The following is a 12,093-nucleotide window of genomic DNA, read 5'->3' on the forward strand; positions in this document are numbered from 1 at the left end:
TTTACTGAAAGAGTGGTGAAACATTGGAACAGGCTGCCCAGGGAAGTGGTGGAGTCCCCATCCCTGGAGGTATTTAAAAGACGTGTAGATGAGGCGCTTAGGGACATGGTTTAGTGGGCATGGTGGTGTTGGGTTGATGGTTGGACTCGATGATCTTAGAGGTCTTTTCCAACCTCAATGAGATTCTATGACTATGGTTTAGTGGTGGACTTGGCAGTGCTTAGCAGTGGTGGACCCGATAATCTTAAAGGTCATTTCCAACCTAAACGATTCTATGACAGCATATGAATGGCAGGATGCTATTACTACCTCCCTAAGCCCATCAGTCAAGATCCAATTTCTCAAGTTACTATAAATTTGTCAAAAAAAGTCCTGCAAACGTTGACACTCCAACCACCAGTTTGTAAGAATAGTTGTGTTTCTTTAACTGTTGCAGGAGAAAAAAACCAACAAACCAACACTAAACCAAAACACCCAACACTGAACTTCATATTAATAGAGTCCTTTGACCCACTGTTCACCCCATGACAAAGCAATCCTGCTGAGGATCAGTCCTTCAAGTACAATGCTTCTTGAAAACAAAGAGATTCTGGAAATGCGTCAGCATGGGAGCAGGCTTTATTGTTCAAACTCCCCCCTCACTCCCCCAAAGAGATGAGATTTAACCTGATTTTATAACTACTAAGTTCAACTTCAGTGTAATGGGCTAATCTGAATCCATTATAGGCAAAATCTCCGACAGTCCAGTTACTCTCCTTTAAGTACTGAAGCTATGTCAAAGGAGGAGGTACATCAAAAATTACAATGCTGTCTCTACTATAGATAGTGCAAAAGAAGTATCACTAAAGGTACCTGAGCAATACCTTTTCCAGAGATCAGAAAATGAGATCATACTTTAGGACATCTGACATCCCTCAGATTTCTGTATTCATTGCATTCTCTTCCCATATTACTTTGCACAGTATCAAGTCTAATGTAGTCATCTGACATTACCTCAAAGGGTCGCTTAGTCTTGCATAAAGTCATTATTCTCGGTCCCTTCTGTAGGGCTGCTTGACGGATCACATGATATAACATTAATTATGCTTCCCAAGTCATATTTTACAAGATACTTCATCAGCAGTTGGATCACTCTGGACAAATCCCTCACCCTTCAGAAAAAACAAACGGGATCAAAACAACTTTTCTCTCAGAGAAAAGTCTATTGCCAGCTTCTAGGAGCTCTTCCTGTAAATGCTTCTGTCCCTTAGTTACTAATGAACCAATGACTTCAGTAGCTCAAGAGCGCCAGAAAAAGAAACCTTTCAGCATCCTTCCTACCAGTGAAAAGCAGCAAACGAACTCCCAGAAAAGGAGCTACTGAGTTCAGCGAGAAACCCCCTGGTGACATCTGCCAGCTGGGTTTTCTCTTTGGCTGCAGCAGCTTAGCACTTATGAGACCTTCAAGAAAAACAAGAAGTCCCAGGACTTCGAAAAAGGCAAATCTTGAAAACAGTGTTTCACCAGCTGTCTAACCATAGAGACCCCTCTATTCTGTCACTGTTTTAAGACTTCAAGTTTCATGACATCAAGCTTTTGAACTCAAAGCTGCAAGAGCAAGCTCTCATCAGGCACTTACATCCGATCAACGCACAGAAGAGACACTCCTCCTCTACCTGTCTCTTCAGAGCTGCTCAGCCCGGACTGACAGCACACAGTAACACTGGGCTTTCAGTAACTTCCCAAAGCACACAAGATCCCCCCATTCCATTTCATCCTCTGCCTGAGCAGCTTCAAAACAGTTTCAGCCCATCCAAAGAGCATCCTGAAAGAACAAACAACACTCCTGTCAGAGATAAGAATATGTATAAAAATACTTGTGTGGAGTTTTCTGTTTGGGTTTTTGATTTTGGTGGTGGTTGTTGTTCTTTTGTTTGTTTGTTTGTTTTAAATCAGAGGCTGAATCTCAGGATTCCTCTCTCTCAGCTGAAAATAACCACTGCACCACATGGTCCCTCATCCTGGCCTGCCTGCCCTCATGCCTTTTTATTCCTCTTTTGCACACCTGCACAGCTTCAGAAGGAAGGTTTGGCTGCGCTCTATCCCATAGCAGCCTATAATAGCACAGGGCACACTAATCACCACCCCACCTGCCCTCATTCTTAAGACCTGTTCTTGCTAGATTAAGGAAAAAAGGATAAGCATATGCATCTCCTAAAGAAGGTCTGGAAATGCAGATTTCCAAATGCAGAATGCTTCTGCCCAGTCTCAAATAAGGCATTTTAAAGAACAAAAACAAAACTGACTTGAGGCGTATTCCTGCTCTCAGTGCTTCTGTTGACTAGGCACAGGCAGCTCCCAGTTCAGCTGACTTATCGTTTCACAAATCGTTCCAAATACATTAGCTGTCTGAACAGGCGGGAGAATTGAGCCCTGACCACAAGGGTTTCCACTCCGGGACCAGACATCCCAGGTCTGTCCTGGGATGCTTCATTCGTGCTTTGAAACTGACCAGTTTTCTCCTCCCATCCCTGAAATTTTTGTTTTGACAAGGTGCATTTCAATGAGAAGAGTATCTCTTGGCCCCTAGCATTTTCTGGATCACGGCAAAGTATTTGGCATTCAGAGGCATAGATGTCAAAGCAAATTTTTTTAACACCTAAATCAACTTGCATAGTATACAGTCTCAAAATCAAGGGAATAAAGTACAGCCTAATATTTCAGCATGCTACAAAATTAAGCATAATCTTCTAGAGACGTAAATAAATAAGTAAAAATCAAACTCCTGTAGGTCAGGTAGGATAGGCTGAAAATGTGTTACAAACCTGTGTTCCAGGGGTTATTCTATTGTTTCTGTCTTCAGTGATGGACAGACCTGGGACGAGAACAGTTAGCTGCAGAGTCTTTCTGCCCCATGAAGAGCTTTCCCAGCCTGGAAAGAGGTTTCCTTTTTGGTCACCGTAGGACCCATGCATCCATATGCTTACAGTTGAAGCAGACACATATTTAGATTGACAGACATTGTTACCAGAAAATATTATTTGCATTACAATGTCTTTCGTCTGTTCTGGTAAATGTTGCTGTCAAGGATGTATTATATAAGCCAGTCACAAACATGACAGAAGAAACTACTGAGCAACTATGCAGAGAGACAGAAGAAAAAAAAGCAAAATTCAAAAGCAACTATAACTCCCAAACTCTTGGAGAGCAGAAAGTAATCCCACAATTTTAGTGGGAGACACAGTGTGCCAGCATTTATGAGAATTAAATGACCATAGGACTCCTGTACAAGGAGATTTTACTTTGCATTGCAAATCTAGACACATGCTTTGTAAAGTGCTCCTTAGAAGAGGACTTTTATTGATGCAGTTATACAACAGAGCAAGCAAAATAGCAGAATAAAGAGTTTAAATTGCATTTTTAGACAGCTACAAAAGGTGTAGCACTAGAAATGCTATGGAAAGAACAAAGGCTTTGCCTCTGAGCAGTGTTGTAGGAGCAGGGCAAGCTACAAAGCTGAAGATGAGAAGAGTGCTTCAGATCTACCCTCACAGATTTAGAAACAAAATGTAGCCTATGCTACTGGAAGAAGAACTCAGCATTTCGTTAAAAGTTTTGTAATAACATAGAATGGTTTGGGTTGGAAGGGACCTCTGAAGACCATCTAGTTCTAATCCCCCTGCCATGGGCAGGGACACCTTCCACTAGATCAGGTTGCTCAAAGTCCCATCCAACCTGACCTTAAACACTTCCGGGGATGGAGCACCCACAAGTTTTCTGGGCAACCTGTTCCAGTGGCTCACCACCCTCATACTAAATAATTTCTTCTTTATATCTAATATAATTCTACCCTCTTTTAGTTTAAAACCATTACCCCTTGTCCTATCACACTACATGCCCTGGTAAAAAGTCTCTCTTCATCTTTCTTATAAGCCCCCTTTAGGTATTGACAGGCCACAATAAGGTCTCCCCGAAGCCTTCTCTCCTCCAGGCTGAACTACCCTCAGCCTTTCTTCCTAGGAGGGGTGTTCTAGCTCTCGGATCATTTTCATGGCCCTCCTCTGGACCCACTCTAACAGGTCCATGTCTTTCTTGTACTGGGGGCCCCAGAGCTAGATACAGTGCTCCAGGTGGGGTCTCATGAGAGCAGAGTAGAGGGGGACAATCACCTTCCCTTGACCTGCTGGCCACGCTTCTTTTGATGCAGCCCAGGATACGGCTGGCTTTCTGGGCTGCAAGCGCACATTTGCCAGCTCATGTCCAATTTCCTCCAGTACCCCCAAGTCCTTCTCTGCAGGGCTGCTCTCAATCCATTCATCACCCAGCCTGTACTGATACTGATGATTGTCCTGATCCAGGCGAAGGACCTTGCACTTGGCCTTGTTGAACTTCATGAGGTTCACATGGGCCCACTTCTCAAGCCTGTCAAGGTCCCTCTGGATGGCATCCCTTCCCTCAAGCAAATCAACCCCACCACTCAGCTTGGTGTCACCTGCAAACTTGCCAAGGGTGCACTCAATCCCACTGTCCATGTAATTAATAAAGACACTTAACAGTACCGGTCCCAACACAGACCCCTGAGGGACTCCGCTATCATGTACTATCACAATGGAGTACAGGGAGTGAGGGATATATAGGGCTGAAAAAGTAGAAGAGATTTAGGAATTCAGATGCCTGATCACAGGCACCTACTGTTCCTTTCAACATGCACAAGTGCCTTGCTTTGTCTCCTGCCACAGCTGCAGCGAGGCGCAGGTTTCCCCTGTACCTTACATCATATCTGTTAGTCCTGTACAGGGTCTTGAATACTGTAGCAGCACTAGATGCCTACATTTGGGCAACTGACTCATCCTGAAGATCTCTGAGCTGCTGAAGCAAAACAAAGCAAAGAACATCTGTCAAAGCTGGACTTCTGGCTACTCTTGCCATGGTTTAAAATGCAATTAGTTAAGCTGGTTCTTTATGACATACCAAACCAGGTGCATTTAAAAGGATCTGTTTCTTAAGCTTATAACTGACTGGTTTCTCTGTAACAGCCAGCAATGGTCCAGTCCCAGAGCTGGCTCAGCAGAGAGACAGACAGAGCCTGCAGTCCCACAGAGCCAGGGAATTGCAACATTTGAGTTTCCAAGCACAAAAAAAAATAAAGAGGATTTCACAAAAAAAAAAACAAAAGTAATCTTCATCACAACCCCAGGGACAGAGAATATCACTTCACTGTAAATAACCTGTATTTTCACTAGGCGAGAAAAACTCTAAATCTTTTCACCTTTCACACCAAGTGTCCCAAGGAAGTTAAGCTCCCCCAACTTTTCAAATTACTATAACAATCGCTCTTCTTAAAGAGCCTTGGTGCTAGATCAGAAGGCACGGTGTAGAGAGTTAGCTATTTTTCCCAAGATCATGAATCCTGTAGCAACATAAACCTGGTCACCAGTTTGTCATCCCATCCCATCAAGTTCAATTACAAGAAAAAAACCCAGCTAAATCAGACATATTGACCTTCACAGACCTTTCTCTCACTGAATGCATTTCCATTTATACTTCTTTATTTTTAAACAAACTTAGTTCTCCAGCTAAAAGGATTTGACAGAAAAACAATCACCACAAAGCTATTTAAAAAACACCACCGCACACAAAACCAAAACCTCCAGTATATAATTTCACGGGTTCTGCATCTACCACCGTATAGAGGTTGCTACAGAAGAATGCAATCAAATCTGTATGGCTTTTGCAGTTCTAGTTGAGAGCAGTAGATTATTTTGGTTTTAACTAATGCAAATTAACTTCTTCCGCAGCTCATTGTCACAATGGCTCAAGGTCCACTGTCCCATTATCTGCCATATTACTCTTTCCCGCCCACCCATCCACCTGCCAAGGCAGTTATATGTAGCACCTTTGCAAATTGCTAGTGTTTTCATCAACAGTTACGACACATTTGAGAACAGAGCATACAAGAGAAGTTCTGCCAGTGAAGCTCATTTTCCAGATGTCATCTGTTTTCCTTCAAAATATTAAATAAAAAGACAATGCAGAGATATACCTTTGCCTAACATAATGACATGGGTTTATCACATCTAGACAAGACAGAACCCCTACAACAATATCTTTGCAGTATTGCAGCATATACAGTAGAGTTCACATTTATTGGGTTGGATGCAGCGTGGTGTTTTATAGCCTGCATATCATCTTACACTTCTCAGCATTCAACCCACACAGCTGCCAAGTGTTATATTCCAAGGGCTTGATTTGTCAAAAACAAGACAGGAGCAATGTTGCATAAAGGCTAGAGTCTTAACTCAGCCCAACATGGAGAAGCATTAAAATGAACAAAAAACGAGTAATAAGACAAATGAAGAAGGTATACTGAGTTGCTACCCAGGGACTGCACTCTGATCATGTGAAACACAGAAGTAACACAGGTTGACAAACAAGGACCAAATCAACATGCCTGAAGTTAAAACTCACATTGGATGACACATGTTATTTTATCCAAAGTTTGAGAGGAAGATCTTGCAGTCCCTGGACACCCAAATCAATAGGGGGCACAAGCTAGAAGAAAAAAATCTGGCACCACACTGCTGCAGTGGGATCCTCAGAGCCGTGTTCCCAGGCAGAGGGAGCCAGATGAGGTTACCACTTCCAGAGACCACCCAAACACGGAACTTGTATTCTTGCCTTCATACCACCTCCCATGTCCTTTTCCTTCTACCTTCTTTTAAAACAGAACTTAGAAGAGTTTAGCTTCCCTACACAGGGCTGCTTTTTCTTTTTGGCTATGCTCCTGAAAGCCTCTAAGCAGAGAGGCAATTTAAAGCATCATCTTAACTTGACAACAGCCTGCTGTATTTGTGAGGTCTTGGTAGCTACAGCTGAAACGGTCATCCTTCTCCAGAAGTGATGTTACAAGCAAGAGTCAACAACAGATATGCGTGATACAATGTTTGCTTTCACTTCTGCACAGTTTTACATTTGCTTTTATTTGCAGAGGCCAATTCAGCTTCCTTGAAGGCACAAATAAAACAGCTCCAACCTGAAACCTAAATTTTCTGCTTTTTCATTCTTTGAGGACAATCATCATCTTCTACAATATTTAAAATTATCATCAGACAGAATTCATCTAGTTGCAGGACACAGGAATAAAAGCCATTAAAGTCAGAAGCTTTCATTAATACTTTGACATTAACTTTTTCTCTTTTTTTTTTGGTATCTTTGACACAGGACTGATGCTTTTAGAGCTTTCCATAGAACTAAGCAGGCTGAAGACTTTGAAATCAAGGAATTCCAAAGAATTCTTAGCTGTTCAGTATTTCATTGTAACAACATTATGTTACCACCTTTGACTCAAATGATTTGGCAGGATCAGTAACACCCCTCCCTCCTCCCCTTTTACCCAAGTAAAAGTAACCGTCAAATTTATCCAGAATAGGTTTACTTCCCAGTTTTCCTACAGTCCCTCCCAGCCAGGGAAGCAGATTACAGAAATACAGGCAAGTCAAGCTGAATCACAGACCTTCCTTACTCTAGGACTGCAAAGCAACTTATGAACCACACTATTACCGTAGGAATCAGATCAAGCTTTTCCTCAACTCTGAATTAGTCTACCACGATACCTCTTTCAAAAAGAAAACCGTAGTTTCTTCATTTTGGAAGCACAGCAGAATGAAAATATTATGAGAGATGCCAAGTGTTACAGCAAGTGAATGGATGATCAGACACAAATAGACTCTGGGAGTTCTGTCTTCTCCTGGTTCCCCAAGGAGATGACAATAATATCGGTTCTCTGAAGTCAGTACCATGACAGCTGCATGTATAGATGACACAGAAGTTAATACATTAAAAATCCTTCTGTATGCTTAATCTTGCTTCAGTACACCCTTTCCTTGGGCTCAGAGGATTTCGTAGTTTAAGAATTTTAATAAAAAACAATCCTCAAACATTTCTTTCGGTAGTCAATATTGGGCCAGTTTATCAGACATTCTACACCATGAGTCTCTGAAACAAACAAAACAGCAATTTTCCCAATTCCCTCTCCGAGTATTTTGATTGGGTAAGAAATAAAATGAGTAAGTAGTCTGCAACCCATTTCAGTATCATGCATACATCAGCTCACTGTTCTCCCTATTCCTCTACATGCTTGCTGCCGTTGCATTAACCTTGCATACATAATATTCAGATACTAATACTCAGTCCCTCTTCTGCCCCGAGATCCTGGCACTGACTGCACAAGTTGAATCAGTAGCAAAGGGTCTATACGTTAGTTCTGCAAGGCAATCCCACATGCTACCATGCTTCTGCCTCCCAACAGTAGCACAAGAGAGGAACTCAGAAGCAGATGTAACCTCTAGCTTTTCAGAAGTTTATGCCTACCCCATCTTCAGGCCGCTTCTAGCAGGCTTTGATCTTCATCAGTTGGAGTCTCACAACATCATTTTCCCAATACGTAGGAAATTGGTGGGTTTTCTTCATTCAGAATCCTTACCAGCCCCAGGGCCAATCTTATTTCTTTACTTCTGGCACATATCAGAGCCTTCAGCCCTGCAGGTCTGCTGTGGCAACAACCAGTTTCAAAGGCAGTCATAATTTTCCACGGAAATCAGCCTGCCTCCCCCCTCAGCCCTTCTTTCCTTTCCAAACTATCGTAGAGGTATATGGAGCCGAAGAGGTTTGTGGCTGAAGCTACAGAAGTGAACTGCGGTTGTGTTGATGTTAAAGCTGAGTGGACTTACATTTCTTCCCACCCTTCTTTGGGGAGACCTTCAAAAGAAAGGGGAAAAGTGAGCAACAGACGAAGGCTGCTGTTCAGGCAGCAAGCACGCTGGTTTTCAGAAAGAAAGAGATAGGACAAAGCCCAAGAGCAGGGCGAAACAACTTCATAAGCCAAGCGAAGAAAAACATGCAGAGAGCTTCTCAAGAAAACTGTCCAGCCTGGACAAATGGAAACACAGACTTGCCCCTCCAGTCAAGTCTCTAGCCTTTGTCAAAATGAGTATTTTAAGTTGTGCACAAAGTTTCCCCTCCCCTAGCTCCAATTTTCAGAGCACTGAGGGAAACAGTGACCATGCAGTAATAAAGCTGAAAATGGATAGGTCACTTAAAGGAATTAAAATAATTTCATTAGTTCCACGTTAGTAGCTTTCACAGTCACATACTTCCCATCTGACATTAACCTTAAATCAAGCAGCACTTGTAGGAACAGAATGGATTCACAGAGAAGAAGCTAGAGAAAAAAACTTGGGAGCTTAAATAGCAGTGACTTTATTTGACGTGTTGTCTTTTCTGAGAAAAGTTTGCTCTCTGAACTAACTTGCCCTGCAAAGCATTTTTGTTTTACATCTCACTTCATCCTTAAGACATACTTCCGGAGCACAGAGTCATCCTGCAGCATAACCATCAGCATTTAAAGCCGCATAAACCAGCTCTGCTGTTGAAAGAAGTGGTTTCTCTGTCCCCAGAGAAAGGTTGCGATTTCCTCCCCCGCGCCTCGCTCCCCTCTTCTCCTTACGCCACCATAAGCACTCGTACCATCACACTGTGAGCCGGACAGGCAAACTCTCCAGGGTAAAATTAAACAGGCAAAATGTTTAAAAGGGTAAGAGTTGCTATGAAGCAGAGACAAAAGCAGCACAGCTCACAGCAAGGCATAAGAATAATCTTAATTATCCACCATCTTAGAACTAAGAGGCGCCTAAAATGAAGCCCGCTACCTGTATAAAAATGTTAAGCTAGGGGTCAAATGCTTATTACTCACAAAGAAGCAAAGACTTGAGGACTTCAGCTATTGGAGAAATAGCCCTTAAGGTCTCTTCATCTACGCTTGTTACTAGACGACTCATGATTTTTCACCTTTTGCCACTAGGAATGGTACATGGCAACCACGGTGAACTTGAGGCCAGAAGGACCCATGATGATAATCTCATTAATTTCCTGCATAGCACCTTCCGGAGCCCCACACCAACTTCTGCATCCATCTCACACATGTTAGCCTAGCGAGAAAATACCACTCAGACATACATCTAATATTGACTTGAAGACTCCAAGTGACAGAGAATCCACTGCACCCTTAGGCAAACTGCTACTGTGGTTGATTACCCTCAGTATTGAATTCCACACTTATTTCTGGTCTGAGTTGAATTAACCATGCAAATAAGTTTCCTTAAAAGGAATTACCTTGCAAAACATGAAGTATGTCACAATAGTTTTAATTAATAAAATGGGACTAACGTAATTAAAATACACCCATTAAATTTTCCCTAGATAACAGGTTGGTTAGTATTTGTGACGTTAGATTATTTTCCATCCTTTTCACAACACTGTTGGATGTGTATCAGATTAAACAGCTAATAGTTACTAGTGAAAGCAAACACAAATTGAATTTTTCATAGTATTGCTACCATACAGTACCGTGCTAACACTGCTCTGGAGCCCTGTGGAGGAGAGGCCAGATTCCTCCACCTCACTGCTGTTAAGACTGACTTGGTTTCTGGCAAAGGAGCCAGTTGTCCTTTAGCCCCAGCCGCCACAGACTTTTCAGATACTTTAACCTTCATTAGCATTTTTTAAACTGTTGGTTTGTACTTGCTGCCATCAGCTTCCTTACCTTTGCTATACATCATTGCTGGAGTTATTTTAGCCGCCACTTCCATTTCTTACAAGAATGGTTTAATTTGTTACAGAAGACAACTACACAGCTGGAGGTACTGGGGACACTATCAGCATCTTGAACACCTCAAAGTTAAAAGTATTTGTGCTTTTATATGATTTTTTTTTCCCTTCACGTCATTTTTACTCTTTCAGATTTGCAGCTGCAGATGCTAGCTTACATTTCTTTCTACTTTTCCAATTAGAAGAAGGAATGGATTGGGTAAACAAGTCAAAATCTGTAGATAGAAGTGCTGCAGTATCAGGGCTGTAGATCACATCTGCTTCTAGAGATTGGTAAAAGCTTTCATGCCTGACTACCTTGCCCAGAAAATAAGTCTGTTCCTCACAGCTAGCAAAGTAGCATGCTGATATACTACAGACAACAGTCCCTCTTCCACCTTAGGTATCTTTTTGCTTTAGCAGCATAGATTTTGAGGACAGAAAGTTCACTGCAATGTTTAAGTTTAAAATCGGTAAGTTAGCCACTGTATGTTAAAGCTCTGCTCAAACATCCCACCAGCCACACGCGCATGTGTGTGTGTACACACACCCCTCTTACACCCTTCCAAAGCACCCAGAGAATACAGCACTACATGTCCCTTGCTTTTTTCCTTTCTTGCTGTTTTCTTCCTCTCCCTCTTACTGAGTGTATGCAGAGTCTAGGAAGACATGACTCAAAGCACAGGACTTCAAGTGGATTCACAGTATGGAAGCATTAATAGTCTCCATTCACATTCTGACTTTAATTATTGGATTCTGCCTAAATTTCTCAGCCGTCTTATCCTCCTTTCTTACACATACACCCACACATAATACTTAAATTCATTTTTACTTTGTATGTTATGGAAATGCAGCAAATCTCAACCTAAGATTAGTATCTCCAAAGCTGTCTGAGATGCTCTTGCACTTTTATTAGAAGAGCACCTTTTAAAAGAAGAAACCCATTACCACAGCTTCTCTCTCCATGTCTTATTACTCTGTCAACCTAGCTCTCAACAGATTGAAAGCAACCACCAATATTCCTTTAAAAAAAAAAACAAAAACCAACCCACAAAATAAACCAAGTTATTCTTCATCACTAAGTAATAAAATCACAAATTTTAAACCCTATGAAGGACTAGTCAGTAGATCAGATAGACCTTTAAGATTGATATGTGGTACATAGACACTGTAGAATATGCTGCAATTAAGATTTTACCTAGTGAGCCAAACATTCTTATTACCCATGTAGAATTAAAAGTACTAAGTGGAACGGAAAAGGAAGAAAGGTCAGCTTTGATTATATTCTTAAAGCCCATAGCCAAAATCAGGCTAGAAGTGGCAGGTACATGAAAAGCCTTGTACTCCAACAACCTGCAGGAACAGCTTCAGGTCACTGTAAGGTGCATCCTCCTCCTTTATGGCAACAAAGATTTATTCAGATCCTGTGCGTAAGTCTGTGCATGCAAACCTCTCTCAACATCCTTTACA

Source organism: Aptenodytes forsteri, unplaced genomic scaffold (genome assembly GCF_000699145.1).
Source record: "Aptenodytes forsteri isolate BGI_AS27 unplaced genomic scaffold, ASM69914v1 Scaffold309, whole genome shotgun sequence".
In the NCBI taxonomy this organism is placed as follows: domain Eukaryota; kingdom Metazoa; phylum Chordata; class Aves; order Sphenisciformes; family Spheniscidae; genus Aptenodytes; species Aptenodytes forsteri.